This window comes from Macrobrachium rosenbergii, chromosome 41 (assembly GCF_040412425.1).
Source record: "Macrobrachium rosenbergii isolate ZJJX-2024 chromosome 41, ASM4041242v1, whole genome shotgun sequence".
In the NCBI taxonomy this organism is placed as follows: Eukaryota; Metazoa; Arthropoda; class Malacostraca; order Decapoda; family Palaemonidae; genus Macrobrachium; species Macrobrachium rosenbergii.
Genome location: NC_089781.1, coordinates 55,968,392 through 55,986,478, shown reverse-complemented (window position 1 = coordinate 55,986,478; position 18,087 = coordinate 55,968,392). Strand labels below are relative to the sequence as shown.

The 18,087-nt window shown below is 43.0% G+C and overlaps 1 protein-coding gene across 6 annotated transcripts in view; it reads left to right on the top strand.

Annotated features, from left to right (window-relative positions):
• The window catches only part of RasGAP1 (Ras GTPase activating protein 1), a 933,257-nt gene that overhangs the window by 30,050 nt on the left and 885,120 nt on the right, over window positions 1-18,087 (top strand). The window contains exon 2 of one of the 6 annotated variants that reach the window (XM_067084372.1): window positions 5,621-5,752. The exons of the other annotated variants lie outside the window; for them this stretch is intronic. The gene's annotated coding sequence lies outside the window, so the exon portion shown is untranslated. The remainder of the gene's footprint in view (window positions 1-5,620; window positions 5,753-18,087) is intronic. 6 annotated transcript variants of the gene reach the window in all.

Here is an 18,087-nt window from a genome sequence, read left to right as displayed (position 1 = left end):
ATGTGAATATAGAGTACAGTATAATGTAGGGTAGGCTACCATATATGTATACGATATACCATAGTGTAGGCTAATCTGATTCTTGTTTTTTATTCAGTTTCTCTTACTGAATTATCATAAGTCACTCTGCATGAACCTCCAGAATTAGCTGATAATAATAATTACTATACTGTGTATGTATAGAGTATAATTTATAGTGTAGGATAGGCTACCTTATATGTATACGAGGTAACGAATACCCTAGTGTAGGCTAGGCTATATTCAAATACTTTTTTTCCAACAAATGATGGGTTTTTTGGAACCTAACCCCACTGTGAGTAGGATAATACCTGTATAAGCATTTTTTTCTGTTTGAACTGTCAAAATAGGCAGTTCTAAGTGTTTTTAGAAGGGTTCTAGCTATTTGTAGGCGGGGGGGGGGGTACGCATCCCCTGCGAATACAGGGGTGTTTATTGTATTAGGGAATGCTGCCGTCTCTAAACTCTTCCACATGTACAACTTCGATCTTGGTTTTTCTCTTATTAATTAGATACTTAACATCAAGAGAGAAAATACACATTGAAGAGTCTTGCCAAGGATTATAAGTATCATCAGGTTAGAATATTGGAGCCCCTGTTAAGTTTTGACCAGAAGCTTTGTAGTCCTAACTGGCCGTTTTTGTTGGCTCCAGTTGGAATTCTAACCTTGGCTCTTGTTTGGTCAGCATTTGTTTCCACTCTCCCTGTTCGATTGCAGGATGCAGTACTTTTACACTTTGGAGTGTACATCACTGACTTGATTTCTTCAATTCCCTGTTCAGAATCATGCAATATGTCCATTATATATTGCCATTCTGTGGTAAGGGCATCTTTGATATTACTCATAATTTCCTTATGGAACTTATCAAATGCTGCAAACTGTGTATCCCTTTTGGGTGAGCTGGCATAATCTGACTGAGCATCCACAGCTGAACTGTGACTGCCTGTTACTCATGGGGCAGAGGTCCTGGGGGAGTTACTATACCTCTCTGAAAATGTAGTAATTTCAAATGGGATTAAGTGAATCCATGTATCCCTTTTGGGGGAAAGATCCTGATCAACTTTTGAAAGCTGCAGGGGTGATTGAATTCCTTCTGGAAAGTTTCTCCTGTGGTTAGCTGAAGATTGTGACCCTGATCCTTCTGGGTTCAGCAAGGTCATTTCAGTAAAAATGGTAATTCTTTTCTTTTTCGACACTGGAGGGAACAAAATCAACTTCATTTGTAAGAAAATCACCTCCAAGAGGAACTTCCTCTATTTCCTCCACAGGGTTAACCTGGGAGGATTGGGGACTGATGTTACTGGGTTTTGGCCCAAATATAGATCTTCTGAGAAGTGGCTAAATATTTGCTGCCGGAGTTCTGCCAGAAAGATGTAATCTACCCCTTCCTACCCCTTGCTGAACCCTAGACCCATCGTGACAGTTTCAAAGCAAATTTGTCTTGTTTTTTAAAAGGACTGTTCATGGAAGGTGGTATGAGCCATACCCACTGGCAAAAAGCGAACCGAGCAATTTGCTACAGAACACTTGAGCTGAGGGTCCTGCATGATGGTGGCCCTGTAGTGAAAAAACCAACTTGTTATTGGAAACTAATTAGTATAATTGTTTTTAATAAGGGACACTTGTAAAACCCTGTATCGTTAGTATATTACATCTTACAGGTAGTTTCATTACTATAGTACATTCACATCAGCCGTGCATTTGGTGCCTAGCGTTGTCCCTTACGACATTCCTGATTGGCTAGTGGTCAGCCAATCACAGTGCTGGAAAATGGCCAGTGCACTGCAGTCTCTCTCAAAGCTCAGGAGAGTGAACATCGCTTCGAGACCTGAGGAACATGTCTTTCAAAAGTGATAACTTTCATTAAACCTCAGTTTTACCCGAAGAATAGTAGTTTCCCAATTTCATCACTAAACATGTCAAGCCAATGGTTGAAGCATTATAATGATATATGAATGAATTACTTCAATAAACTTAATGGTAAGATATTTGGTTGTGAAATAAACAAGAAATTTTTAAAGATAAAATGTATTCTTTCATTCCTTACATGGCATCGCAGTGCATTCATCATTTATCGTCTTGTGTCTCATACAATTTCGTAGCTTAAATGTCATGGATGGCAGTGCTGCCTAAAAAGTATGGGTAGGGCTATCAGTCAACATGAAAATAACAAGCAAGCGATTAAGAATATTAAAATATGCGGGGATGCAAGCAGACTATAGCATATATCCCGGGCAACCAGCCAGCTCTTTACACATGCCTTAGGCCTACTTCTAGAAGAATCTCTTGCTTTCGCTTGTTGTTATTTGGGGCCACACTTGAATGACGCTCGTATGTCAGATCTTGCATTCAAGTTCAATAAACGAGCCTAGGATTATGTAATGACTCGTCTATGGCCGTCTGCAACACTTCTAATATTGTGAGCCTCCTCGCTCCCCTACAAAAAAAGTTACATACACATACAATACTTTTCTATGTATCTAGTACGTATGTATGTAGTCTATAATTACTCATTTTAATTGTTTTCCGTATTGCGGCCCCTGATAGGGCGCTACCGTAGGCCTGCTGTCAAGTGCAACTGGTCTTACCAGTGTAGAGAAGTTACCTCTTTATTCGGACAGCCATAGACGAGTCATTACATAATCCTAGGCTCGTTTATTGAACTTGAATGCAAGATCTGACATACAAGCGTCATTCAAGTGTGGTCCCAAATAACAACAAGCGAAAGCAAGAGATTCCTCTAGAAGTAGGCCTAAGGAATGTGTAAAGAGCTGGCTGGTTGCCTGGGATATATGCCATAGTCTGCTTACATCCCCACACATTTTAATATTCTTAATCGCTTGCTTGCTATTTTCATATTGATTGATAGCCCTACCCATACTTTTTAGGTAGCATTGCCATCCATGACATTTAAGCTACGAAATTTTATCATTAAAAATTTCTTGTTTATTTCACCAAATATCTTACCATTAAGTTTATTGAAGTAAATCATTCATATATCATTATAATGCTTCAACCATTGGCTTGACATGTTTAGTGATGAAATTGGGAAACACTACTATTCTTCGGGTAAAACTGAGGTTTAATGAAAGTTATAACTTTTGAAAGACATTTTGCTCAGGCCTCGAAGCGGAGATGTTAACTCTCTGGAGCTTTGAGATAGACTGCACACTGGCCATTTTCCAGCGCTGTGATTGGCTGACCCCTAGCCAATCAGGAACGTCGTAAGGGACAGCGCTAGGCACCAAATGCACGGCTGATGTGAATGTACTATAGTGTGTAAATGTAATACCTTTTATAAAATATCCAAGTTAACTTAAACTCTCTGAGGTTTAGGTTAATTTTGACACCATATATGGCTGTATTACTTAAACTCCTTTTGCAATGGCTATGTGAAATTTTAATTCTAAATTCTCGTGCCATTCAGACTAATCTTGTATGAACTAATTTGTTTAACTAACCCAAGCTACTATTTTATATGGCTTAGGTTTATCCATCTAGTATAATCTACATTATTCTAAGCATAGAAGATTTCTTAGAGGGTTCTCGCTTAACCTATTCTAAGCCGCTTCTTTTTCTAGGTATGTTTAAAACCTAAGGATATAAGCTATACAAAAATTAATCCTCTTATAATCTGGTTGTTTGTTTTATATAGCTGAGACTACCCTTTTGTCTGATACTCAGCCAAGTTGTTTCTAAAATAATAGTAGGATGTTCCCTTAAAAAGGGATTTCTACTTAATTCGGTTAGCTATTGCCTGTTCTAAGTTATATCACTTGTGAGAGTATAGGCTGCATAAGACCTTACCAGTCTTATTGATCCTAGAATACTGTTTATATGTACTCCTAGGCTTACTTGTACTTTCTTAGCCCAGTATAGGGTATTACCTAATGCAGATTTCTATAGATCTCATGCAAATGTATAGGCTATATAAAACCAGCAACTTGCTGATATGTAAACTTATAGTAAGGCTACTATTTTTGTCTAACCCCAGGTTGTTGTTTGTATCCAATCCTAGGTTAGGTTGTTTGGTCTACTATATAAAATGGTAACCCAATACAGCAATGTATAATCTTACAGCTAAGCTATCACTTACTCTAATCTAGAACTTTGCCTGATCCAGATTATTTCATTCACAATTAAGGATATGGGTTACATAAAACACAATTGTCTTAGAATGTAGCCTCAAGGCTAGGCTACCATCTCATCTGGCACAGGTTGCTATTTTCATTTAGTCCTAGATTACATGGTCTAGGAAAATGATTTAGTCCAATAATGGGATGTTTTGTAAAAGTTTATCACATAACCTAATATAAGATACTGCCTAGTCCTGGATTATTTTAGATCGTACTTAAGTATACAGGCTATATAAAGGGAAAAATTCTGTAGCATGTTTATCAAACTCTAGGGTCCTTGGTGTAAACTAGGCTGCTGCCTAGGACCATAAAAGAATGTCTTCAAAGGTTCTTACTTACCTTAATTTAGGTTACTACCTAATCCAGGTTATTCAATTCACCTTTAGGATATGCAATCCTAGGTTATAGGCTACAGACAACATCTACTATAGTCAAAATTATTCACACTGAATTTGTTAGGCTACCATCTCTTGTAGGCTACTGCATAGGCTATTGTAGACATCGTTATCTGAAAGGGTTATCTAAATTGATAAACTGTGGATCATTTCTTTAGATAAAAGTTCTAAATAGAATTATCAAAAATTCACATTTTTTTGGTCCTTCGCAAATAACAAAGAAAACAAAGTCAAGTTTCCACCTTCCATACACAAAATAAACACTTGCTCTGCAGTTTAAACTAACAATTTTTAACTGAAACTTAAAAGTAAGCACTTACCTTTCAAGTTTAGATTTTCCATGATTCTTGCTGATGAAAAAATTTGAAATCAAAGCGATTTTGTGAGGAGCACTGAATTGTCGTGTGCACTACTCTGACTAGTAGAGGGTAATGGAGCTTATTCTTTTGCCTGCCCCGGTCGTAAACAAGATGGCAGATGCCCGTGCACAATAGTCACTTCTTACAGTTTTTGACGTAGGAAAAACTGGGTTCAGCTTGCTGAAGATAAGAGAAAGTGCCCTCCTATCTGAGTCCATTATACTCTATCACGTGTCATAGTGTTTTCATTATGATACAAGACCAGGCTAAAAGATATTTATTTAATACTAGTCTAGTCACCACAGAGCGCTGGCACACCATGTGGGGTAACTCCTTGAGGACGAAAGAAGCAACTACGCTATCAAAAAATTTAATATGGAAGAGTTGGAATATGCTCTGTTGAACAAAAATAAATCTGCTCCTGGAGGTGACAATATTTGTTTTGAGATGATCTGCCACTTAGCACCTTTGGCAAAGGCATACTTATTACAGTTTTATAATCATTTATGGCTTTGAAATTTATTTCCTGATGAGTGACATAAAGCTATGATAATTCCTTTCCCCAAACATGGAAAGGGTCCCAGTAATGTAAATAATTACAGGCCAATTTCTTTTAACAAGTTACATATGCAAATTGTTAGAGAAAATGGTAAATGCTCGTCTAACATGGCACATTCGAGAAAATAAAATTTTGACTCCCACTCATTTCAGGTCACAGTGTAACAAATCTACATTAGATTATCTCTCTGACTTAGAAGACCACATATGTAGAGGATTTGAATGAAAACAAGTGGCTATAGCCGTCTTTTTTGACACTGACAAGGCATACGATACTACATGGAGGTATGCTATATTAAAAAATTTATATAAAAACAGCATCCGTGGACATTTACCTGGGTTAAAACTTTTGACAGGCCACAGTTTTCGGGCGAGAATTGATGATGTTTTGTCCAGAACATTTCCACTGTTCATTTAAGCAATAAATGATATCAGTAATAATTTACCTTTGTTCCTACATGATATGCAAACCATCGGTCCTTTACATTAGGAATTATTTTCAGCGAAGCTGGAAATGGCCTTTAAACTTTTCGAACAAGGTGGTTAGGCAGTTAACTATGGTCCGGTAGGCGGGAGTCCCGCCTGCCTGGATGTAAACTTTTCCAATTTGCTTTCGGCTGTCGTGCTGTGCAGACATGCCTTCCTTCGCTCTCTGCCTGATTGTCGTTAAGCTGTTTTCCCCAATGGTGTCTTTCTTTGTTTTGATTGTTTATACTGTATATGTGTTTGATATTATATAATGCTGCACGTTGCAAACCCACAAATCTGATGAGCCTGTGCGTAAGGCTGTCAACCCCCAGCGTGTACCCTGCAGTTGGTGCCATGGGTGTAACAATTTTCACTCCTCCTTTGATGTGGACCCTCACGCCCTTTGTACCTCTTGCAGGGGGCGTGACTTGTGCGGAGTGTTGCTCTTGGTCGCCTGCTCAGTGGGCGAAGTTTACCGGGAGGAAACGGTATCGGAGGAAGGCCTGACCCTTTGTCCTCTTTGCTTGCTTCTTCGAGCAGAGATCAGGCAGTCAAGATGACCTCTTCTAGGGGGTGCCTCCTCTCGCTCCAAGGGGGAAACCTTTTCCTCGGAGCGAGAGGAGTCTCCCACCACTAACCAACTTTTGGTTTTTCAGGTTTTGATGGCCAAGCATTACCAAGCAAGAGATCTTCAAGCAACTTGGCTCTCCTTGAGGCTCTCTGGCACTCCATCTCTGCAGGGCCTCCTGACCCACATGACGAGGTGACCATGACAGCATTCACGAAGATACCGGCGACTCTGTCTACCCACTTTCCAACGCAAGTGACTTCTGCATCAGACGATGATGCATGCCCCTGGAGTCCAGCATGCAGTGCCCCTGCCTCTGGGTTTCCCTGTGGCCCTGTCTGCTCATGCTGTGACTCCTATGGTGGTCACTTCGACCTTGCCTCATTGATGGTTCCTGCTGCCCCAGCTGTTCCTGTCATCTCTGCCGACCAGGCCGTTATTGCTGCGCCTCCTGCTCTGGCTGTCCCAGTCACTCCCGTTGCCGTTCCTGCTGTTGCTGATGCTCCTGTTTCCCCGGCTGCCCCACCTGCTCCTGTGATTGCTGTTGCTCCCTCGTGGTTGGGGGACCTGACTGCCATCCTGAAGGTGACGAAGAAGTAGCCCCATAAGATGTCGCTGTCGTAGTCTTCTTTGGGTTTGTTTTCTGTGTCTGCTGCCTCCTCCCCGTCTTCTTCTGAGGTTCGTCGGCCATAGAAGAAGGGCCCCCCCCCCAGAAGTCCCACCTCGGGACTTCTAAGGGCTGCCTCCCTCCAATAGGAAGCAGTGGGTTCTCTCATCAGCTCTTCCTGGCCTTCGGGTATGGGAACCGATTTGCATGCCACGGCGGGGTCTTACGTTTCGGGAGCCTCAGCCTTGCGGGCCTCGGTCCACACTCCCGATACCAGCTCCAAGAAGTCAGCTTCTAAGACTGGTACTGTGCCTCTCTCTTCCCGAGTTTCTCCGGATTCTCGGAGGGAGACCAACCCTGTTGATTGTCCTGCATGAGATTTGGGAGCAACGGATGCTCAGCCGAGCCGAGTCACGCTGAGTGCTCAAGATTCTATGGAGTCTTGGGCACCCCAAACCAGTACCAGCAAGTCCACTCCTCAGTCCTGTTCAGGCACAGGTTGAGAGAAGTGCCGAGACATGCAGGTGTCTCGGCACTTCCTGCCAGCACTGCTTCTAGTGATTGGCCAGGTTCCCAGCCCGATGTCTCAGTCCCAAGGGTCCAAGCACCTGGAGAGGCAGAGAGGAGGTCCCCTGTCCAGTGTTCTTCTTGGGGGGGTTTCGGCCTCGAAGACTGGGGCACATTGTGAGGACGGCGTAAGTTAACAACAGCCAGCTCCCAAGTGCTCTATTCCGCCCAGCCCCCAATCACGTTTGCATACTGCCGTCACCACCGCGGGTTGGTGACCACCCACGGCCCGCTTCTCCTGCTAGTTCTGCTGACAGGACAGGTGGGAGTGCCCCCCCATATTCGCGGGGGATGCGCTCCAGATCTTCCCCCTCCCCACCAATAGTTAATATCCATGAATACTTAAAACTCTCGTCTAAAAATGCTTATAACTACCTATCTTGAAAGTTCAAATACCAAATTGTTCCGACACTATATACAAACTGTTGGTCCTTTACATTAGGAATTACTTTCAGCGTAAGCTGGAAACGGCTGTCAAACTTTCGAACAAGGTGGTTAGGCAGTTAACTACCATCCGGGAGGTGGGAGTACCGCCTGCCTGGATGTAAACATTCCAATTTGCTTTCAGCCATCGTAGACTGCGGACATTGTTTTCTCGCGCTCTGCCTGACTGCTGTTGAGCTTTTCCCGGAGGGAACTTTCTTTTTTCTTTTGCTATGAATGTGGATAAGTCTTTAAGCCCTCCTTCCCCCAGCGTGTGTCCTGGGGTGGGAGGCAAAAAGTGCAATTCTTTTAGATCTAGTGTTGATGCGGACCCACATGCCGTCTACCCCACCTGCAGGGGTGTGTGTTTGCATGCTTTGCCCTGTGCTGAGTGTTGCTCCTGGTCTGCCGAGCAGTGGGTGAAGTTTGAGGGGAGGAGACGATACCGTAGGAAGCCCTCCAAGGCATCGTCCAAGGGTAACACCCCCAACAACTCCCATGGTGGCTCATCCATCGGGATCGTTTCTCCCTCCTGGCAAGCTTCCCCTTCTTGTGCTCTCCCTCAGGTGAGGACTCCCCTTCCCCTTCCTCATTCGTTTCGTTGGGTGTGGAAGGTCATGGGGTAGCGGTCGCTCAGGACATCCTCTCTGGGGCCTCACATCACTTCAGGGACAAATTTTTTCCCCTGGAGCAAGTAGAGGCTTCCCTTTTTGACCTGACTGTTGGCCAGGTACCTGATCTCGCCTCTGCCTGGCTACACCTGGGTCTGCCTGGCGTTCCGTCACTGGAGGGTCTGGTGTCCCATGTGTCCAGTGCTCATGTGACGACCCATGCAGCCACCGCTTCCACCACCACGACCGTCACCACGTAGGTCTTTTGGTAAGCTGCCTGTGACGGTGGCCGCACACCTGGACACCCAGGTGTCGGCCACTCCTACTACATTCCACTCTGTGCCACTGCCTCCTGGGTTCCTGGCCCCGTTATCCCTGCCTGGCCCCTCGCACATGGCGACTTCATTGGTGCCCTACCTCTCAATGCCTCCTCCTGTTGCCGACCCCCCTCGAGTAGGACGCCTTGACGAGGTGAGGGGCTAAGGGACCCTGGCCTTTGGGGCCGGGTCCTGACGAATCATCCTACATAGTTTTTTATTTAAATGGCGTGGACATTTCCACATTCGCAAAATTTTACTGCTTAGGTGAGTGAGAAGGGATCGTTTTTTGGAAGGGGTTCGCATTCGAAGCTAATTGTGGGGGTTGTGGTGGTTGAGTCGCCAACCGAGATAGTTTGGGCCTAAGAGATGGTGATGAGATTTTTCCCATTGCTATCTTGAGGGTGGAACCATTTCTGGGGATCAGCCCATTGGAATCCAGGGGGGGCTGGTTTTTTGGAGGTGGGACTCCTGGCTTTTGTCCGGAAGCCCACCAGTACAGTTGGAATGGGGAGTAAGTCCCCATTAGTGGGGGCAGAACTCCCAACAGGCAGATTGGCTTATACCTGGGCCACTGCAAGCATACTGGTGCTATCCTGAAAGGGTAGGGTATGGGGTGGACTGTTGGGAGTCAACTCTCACTTGTGCCTTTGGTGGAGAATGCGAATACCTGACTGATCTACGATACTTTCTTGATATAACCAAGCAGTTTTGGGTGGGTTGATGAACCAGTTTGTGTGTGGTGGTCTGATGTGTGCATGCTTGGCATCTTGGGGTCTCTTCGCGGGCTTTGGGTGTGTGTTGGGGCGGGGAAGCTGGGTAGTAGAGCAGCCCAGTTTGCCCTTTTTGATATGCTGTCGGGGTCTGTGCAGGGGCTCTTGGGTGTCGGGTGTGTTCCTTTTGGACTTTTGCATGTGGACTGGTTTAAATTTATGGATTTGGCTCTTAGTTCTCCCTCCCCTGGATCCGACGACTTAACGGCACTTGCAACGACTTCTGGCATTGACATGGATACGAGCTTGGCTGTTGGACAGAACCAAACGCTGAGACACCAGGGTGTTAATAAATCTGGTGGATTTGATTCAAATAATAGGGTCCTTTATTGCACTAATGTAAGCTTGTCATTAGATTATGAATGTTTATACAGTGTAGTAAAACAATTTGGCAAAGTGGAAAGAATTAAATTAATTCTAGAAAAAGATAAGCAGTCATTTTCTGCTTTTGTTAAATTTTCCTCTTCCTTGGAAGCTAGTGAGGCACAACAAAGACTCCATGGCCTCATTCTAAATGACTCAGTTCTCAGCATGAAAGTGTTTTCAGTAAAAAACTTGAATGATGAGCCATTTGACTTTATTCCAAAGACTGAAGAACATGGACCAGCCCCATGTACCAGAGCTCTTCCTCCCCCTTTCTGGCATGGTGCTATCTACAAGGAGGGAGGAAAAATTTAATAAAAGCCGCTGAATGCATTGAGAGCAAGGTTGGTTCCATTCCCATTGGAAATTTAAAACGGTATGGAAAGAACCTTCTAATAAAAGCTGGTAATGAGACTCAAGCAGTTCTGCTATCTAACTTTAAATTTCCTGAAAGTGGAAATATTGAATGCATTTCATCTCACAGATTCTTCAACACGCTGAAAGGGGTAGTTTACTCAAAAGACTTGCATGTTTTTAAAGAGGAGGAGATCCTCCATTGATGTCCTCCTTGTGTATCCCATGTAAAAAAACTGGGGATGCAGCTATCCTTTTAACCTTTTCTTCCAATTACCTACCTGATACCATCATTGTTGGCCATGAGAGGATGCAGTTTAAAAATATAAAAGAAACCCTAAACAGTGTTGCAAATGCTTTCAATATGGCCACATTCAAAACTCTTGCGATAACAATAAAAGATGTCCTGTGTGCTCTGCAGAGCACGATAATTTTGACGATTGCGAAGCAGCCCGATGCTGTTTTCTTTGTAAGGGTGATCACACTCCAAATTCTAGGGCTTGTCCCAGATATAAAAATGAACAAGAAGTGTTGGCAGTGGCTGATAACGAACATATCAGCATTAGTGAAGCAAAGCGCACGGTAATGGGGGCAAACAAAAGTGCCAACTCTACATATGCTTCTGTAATAAAACTTATGAAAACTTCCAGCAATGTAAGGCCACCAATAGCTGAGTCTAATAGTAGATATCACAAACCTGCTATTTTTCGAACTATAAATAATAATAAAAATCTCCAAACTGGTCAGAAACTTTCGTCGGCAAGTGCTTTGGAGTCCAATACCAAAAATTATACTTCCAAAAGCACACAAAATTTATCTTCCAAAGTCAATCCAAACGCCACCTCTACGACAGCTGCCGATTCATCTCCAAAAATAGGGGTGCCAAAATCAACTAATAATTCAGGAAAATGTTCTGAAAATACTTCAAACAAAAATAAGCTAAAGGAACAATCCCAATTAGATAGAGCTAGTTCAGAGCCATCAATCGCCACAGCCACAAACAAAAATAATTATAAATCTACAGTTGCAACTACCAAGAAGCACACAAGAAATACTTCCCCAAATAATGATAACTTTATAATAAAAACTTCAAATGGGTTCAGTGTTTTGGAAGAGAGCTCTCCTCCTAGAAAGGTGGTTCCAAAAGTAGATTCAGAACAAAACCATCTGAGTTCAATGCAGTCTTGCCGCCCTAAGACAAATAGGATTAGTGGTGCACAGAACCACAGTAGTAATTGTGAACATCAGGTTCATAATAAAAAATATGAAGATCAACCAAAGACCCTGAACTCCAATTCAGATGAAAAGGGATTAAGAAAACAATCTCTTATAAAGGAGAATTTCCCACTCCACCCTAGGAACAGTACTTCCCCTCCAAGGAGTGGGAAGTAGCACATTTTACCACCTTAGCATTCTTGCTCGATATTCTTCAGTCACTGGAACTGTAAAGGTCTGAGAGCCCATACAGAAGACCTTAAAGTTTTAATGCATGAATTCAATCCAGGGATTATATGCCTACAGGAAACAGTGTTAGGCAACTCTGCTTATAATCCTGGACTGAGTTATTCAGTATTTAAATCATATCCCCCAACTGGTGATCGTGCCCATGGAGGTGCTGCAATTATTATTAATAAATCTCTACAGCACTCCACAATACAATTAAATACAACACTACAAGCTATCGCTATTTCAGTCATTTTGGAGAAGAGGATAACAATCTGCTCCTTATACCTTCCACCAGACCTTGCTTTTAACATTGGAGGTATTCAGTCGTTAATTGACCAACTTCCAGCTCCTTTACTTCTCCTATGTGATTTTAATGCCCACAATCCCCTTTGGGGAAGTCTGTTTTTAGATAGTAAAGGGAAATTAATTGAAGACCTTATTGACAGGAATGATGTTACCCTGTATAGTAATGGGTCAGTGACTTTCCACAACATTCACGATGAACATTTCTCTGCACTGGACCTTAGTATTTCTTCAACTAGTATCCACCTTGATTTTAATTGGTCTGTTAACCCTTAAACGCCGAGCCTCTATGACAGCGTGAAAAAAAAATTTCATATATAATTGTATACAAATCGCGCTGTGAGCAAAACGGTTAAAGCTAATGAGTTATTTTTTTTCTTTGTATTGTACACTAAATTGTGATGATTTTGGTATATAACAAATTGTAAAACAATCAAAGCAACACAGAGAAAATATTAATGGACGTATAAAAAGTTTTTTCAAAAATTCACCATAAATCGAAATATTGTGCTAGAGACTTCCCATTTGTTGCAAAATGAAGGTAATTGATTGAATATTACTAGACTGTAAGTGTTTTAGCTTACAATTGCAGTTTTTGACCATTTCCGTTGAATTAAAGTTGACCAAAGGTCAAATTTTTTCTATTTATCGTGATTTATATGAAAATATTTCAAAACTGATAAAAGCTACAACTATGAGTTATTTTTTGTTGTAATCTACATGAAAATGCGCACATTGTCACATATAAAACTTTATGTAATGGCTATTAGAAAAAGTGCAAACATTACGACAAAGTGACGAAAGAATTTCTGAGATTTTCGGCAGAGTTACCGCTCGGGCGTAAGGAAAAAGCTTTTTTCAAAAATTCACCATAAATCGAAATATTGTGCTAGAGACTTCCAATTTGTTGCAAAATGAAGGTAAATGATTGAATATTACTAGAATGTAAGAGTTTTAGCTTACAATTGCGTTTTTCAACCATTTCGGTCGAGTCAAAGTTGACCGAAGGTTGAAATTTTTTGTAGTCCACTCGTCACCCGACAGACGATTTTAGTCGACGTACAATACGTCCAGTTGGCGTTTAAGGGTTAATGAAGATTTAAATGGAAGTGATCACTACCCGATCCATTTGAAATATGCTCTGAATGCTCCATCTGAAGTTTTACCTAAGTGGAGGGTAGAGGACGCAGACTGGGATAAATTCAGTAAGGGTGTCAATCTAGATAGGAAGTTTTATTCCTTTCATTCTCATCTAGATGCCTATGATTACTTTATTGAATCTACTTTGAAGAGTGCTGAAGGCTCGATTCCAAAAACAAAAGGCAAACCTCGTAGACCTGCAGTTCCCTGGTGGAATAAGACATGGTATTCTGAGAAAGGTGACTAGGAAGTGCTACAGACGTTACAAAACTAGTGGCTCCCCTCAGTCTAAATTAATCTACAAACGTGTTTTAGCCAAGCAGCGGTGCTTTCATAAGAAAGCCAAAAGAGATTGTTGGTTTTACTATATTAATGGAATAAACTCCAAGACCCCACTAAGAGTGGTGTCATGCAAAATAAGGAAACTGAGTGGAAAATTTGTTGCGTCACCATTACCCTCATTAAAAATAAATGAGACACTAATCATAGAGCCCACTGAAGTTGCCAATGAGCTAGGAAAACACTTTTCTAAAGTTTCCAGCCCTAACAATTATTCTCCAGAATTTCAAAGAATTAGGAATTCTGAAATGTGTCTGAAGTTTGATTCGGGAAAATCTGAACCATACAACTACAAATTTTCCCTAAGAGAACTTCGTGAGGCGCTCTCCTCAAGTGAATCCACAGCTTCAGGTGAGGATACAATCATATATGAAATGCTGAAACACCTCCCAGATGATGCCAAAAAATATTTACTGAAGATTATAAACAAAATATGGAAAACTGGAATTTTACCAAAGGAGTGGAAAATATCCATAATTGTCCCTATTAAAAAGCCTAATAAAGATGCTTCCCAAGCCACCAGCTATAGACCAATAGCTCTTACCAGGTGTGTATGTAAGCTGATGGAGAAAATGATAAATACTAGACTAGTTTGGCACCTGGAAACCAAAGGATTACTATCGCACTTTCAATTTGGTTTCAGAAAAAACCACTCCACCCTTGATCCCCTGCTAAGGCTGACCAACCAAATCCAGCAAGGATTCGTCAAACAGTGTCAGACCATTGGCATGTTTTTTGACTTGGAGAAAGCATATGACACTACCTGGAAAATTGGCATCATGAAACAATTGCACAAGATGGGCATATGTGGAAGAATGATCAGGTTTATATATTCCTTTTTAACAGGCAGACTTTTTAAGGTACGAGTGGGAAACTCCTCCCAATCTTTTATGCAGGAGGAAGGAGTTCCCCAAGGAAGCGTTTTAAGTCTAACACTTTTTTCAGTGGCAATAAATAGTGTGGTTGAAAAAATCTCACCCCCTGTTAAATGCTCGTTTTTCGTTGATGACCTTGCAATATACTGCACAGAATATGATTCCTTGTCTGTATGTAAACATTTGCAAAGGTCTATTAATGCTGTTAGTAAGTGGGCTGATGAGAATGGTTTCAAATTCTCCTCTTCCAAAACAGTTGCAGTAAGATTCACCAGGTGCCGGCGTGTGGAAGAGGTTCCCACACTTAGTTTAAAAGGGTCCATCCTTCCTTACAAGAGTGAAGTTAAATTTCTTGGGATGACTATTGACCATAAATTAACATGGGCTAGCCACATAAATGCCCTAAAGTTAATGTTAAACAATCTATGAATATTTTAAAGGTTGTTTCTGGATTTAGTTTGGGAGCTGATAAGAAATCCCTTCTGAGGCTATATGACTCTCTGTGTTGATCTAAGCTAGACTATGGCTGTCAAATTTATTCCTCAGCCTGTAAAACCAAGCTAAAGGAACTGGATGTTGTACACAACATGGGGTTGAGAATATGCTCAGGGGCTTTTAGAACTTCGCCTGTTGAAAGCATATATGTCGACACAGATCATTTTCCCCTTGATCTAAGAAGGCAAGAGCTAGGGTTGCTATACATGGCTAGAATGAAAAATGCTCCCAAAAATCCCTCCTTTCAAGCACTAAAGGAAACAGATTCTTGAAGTTTTTCTGGTACAAGAGCTTCTAAACCATTCCAGATTCGACTGAATGAGGATGTTAGGAATAATCATCTTAAATCTCAGAAAGTCCTGGAAGTAGAATATCCTGCAAATCCTCCATGGCTTCTCCCAGAAGCATCAGTATGTAAGAAACTGTTTAACAAAAAGGACTACACTGAAGAAGAGATTAGGGGAAAATTCTTAGAGCACAATGTTACCCATGCTAATTTTACAAAGATCTATACAGATGGATTAAAGTCAGATAGTGGTGTTGGTTGCGCTGTTATCCTTGGTGATAGAGTGTACACAGCTAAATTACCTGACTGCATCAATATTTACTGCCGAATTAACAGCCGTAGTCTCTGCCCTAGATTTAGTTTTTCAAAGTAGTGACTCTAATTTTGTCATATATTCAGACTCTAGAAGCACTTTAGAAGCTATTAAAAAATTTAATAGCTTTCATCCATTAATTAAAAAAGTTCAGGAGTGGCTTTTTCGTATATATTGTCGACGTAAATCAGTCTCTTTCTGTTGCGTCCCTTCTCACGTGGGGATTCATGGAAATAAGATGGCAGACAGGGAAGCGAAAGCTGCTAGTATTTTATCAGAAACCTCTTTCAGAAAAGTGCCTCATACAGACCTAAAAGGTCCCATTAGATCTTATGTTTTAAGTAAATGGCAAGAAAGGTGGACTTCTCCTCTTCTTGCCAATGATAAGAAATATAGAAATATTAGGGATAATATACTACCGTGGTCTTCGTCATTCCAGCTTGACTGACGAACAGAGGTTATTTTAACCAGATTAAGGATTGGGCACACTCGTTTAACCAATCAGTTTATTTTAGAAGGAAGCAGCCCTCCAGAGTGTGCTTACTGTGACACGACACTAACAGTGGAGCACATTCTGGTGGTCTGGCCGAGATATTTTAACCAAAGAGAAAGATATTTTCAGGGTAAATCCCTGTCTGATATTTTGGGAGATGAAGCAGATATTTCTGCCATCTCATTTTTTAAAGTGTGTTAAAATTTTTAACGATATTTAATTTATTTCTTAATATATTTATTACATCACGTAGAATTTTAATGACATTAAATTTTTTATGTATATATCACATCATTCATTAAACTTCATACCCTTATTGGTCACATCACTTCATTTTATGTATTAATCATTTCCTTCATGAATTCATAACTTTATATTTATTTTCTCTTCATTACGGCACTGAATGGCCTTCTTGGCCCCAGTGCCTGGGCTTTTGCCCTAAATATCATACATCCATCCATCCATCCTGTTGCCGACCCACGCTCGTTCATGACCATGGTTCCAGCTCCTCGCTTCCCTGACCTCAGTCTGGCCTGATCTCCCATGCACCACCCGGGCCTTCGAACCTGGCTACGTCTCCTGGCTTTCCTGGCTCCCGCACTGCTGCACCTGCCCCGGTAGTTGATCTCCCAAGCACTGTCTCCACTACCCGGGTCGCGCCTGCTCCCCTGGCCCCCCTGGTTGCTCCTGTGCCTTCTGCTGCTCCTTCGTGGATGGGGGACCTGACTGCCATCCTGAGGAAGAAGTTGAAGAAGAGATCGAGGAAGGTCGTCGTCGTCTGCTACCTCTTCTTCCGAGGCTCACCAGCCAAAGAAGAAGCAGCCTGCCTGCCTCCCCCCCCCCAACAAGTCTCCCACCAAGACTTCTAAGGGACTGCCTCCCTCCACAGGGAAGGCAGTGGGATCTTTCGTTGGCTCTTCCCAGTCCACGGACCAGAGAACCGTTGCCTTAACCCCTGGGTCAGTCGTGTCGGGAATGGATGGTGTGCAGACCGCAGTTTGCACTTCCCCCGCTGCGCCTAAGAAGCCTGCTTGTAAGGCCAATGGGACCATGTCGGACACTCGATCGCGAGTCACTCCGAGTACCCGGGTCTCTAAGGAGACCTGAGTACCCCAGTCTGGTACGGGAGAAACCTTTCTCCATACCCACCCGGGCAAGGGACAGGAGAAAGAGTCCGAGTGTGCTGGTGCTCAGACTCTTCCTGCTGGTGCTTCTTCAAATACCAAGCCAGGTTCCCGGGGTGGTGCACCGGTCCCTCAGGTCCAGACACCTGGGGAGGTAGAGAAGAGGTCCCCTGCTCAGTCTTTCTGAGAGGTTTCAGCCTCGAAGAAGACTAGGGCACATCCAGAGGACAGCGCAAGTTCACGCCAGCCAGCCGCGCGCTCGACTCCTCTCAGTCCCTGACCGCGTTTGCCCGGCCAGACTGGCTCGTGAGAGCTGAGTGCATGGCTCGACTTGTGTGAGCTGCTCCACTCTCCTTGGGAGAACGCCTTGCCCAGGCGAAAGCGTTCTCCTCGACCCAGGTTGCCATCACCACCGCGGGTTGGTGACCTCTCCCGGCCTGCTGCTCCTGTTGGTTCTGCCAGCAAGACCAGTGGGAGCGCCGAACCATCCTCACCTGTCCCCTCTACCTCCTGGGCTCCTCTCAGGGGGCACGAGTCGGACAGGAAGAACTCTGGCGAGTTGTCTCCTCAGAGTTCTACCTCGGGGGTGTATGTGCCTGGCCCGGTCCTCGGTTCGGCCAGGTTGTACCTCCGCGTGGTGCAGGAAGGATCATGGGGGTCTGCCGAGGTTATCCCTCCTGCAGGGAGAGTAGATCGGGAGGACTGCACCCTGGAAGGACTCGAGGGTCCTCTTCCCCAGGATGCGGACACCCCCG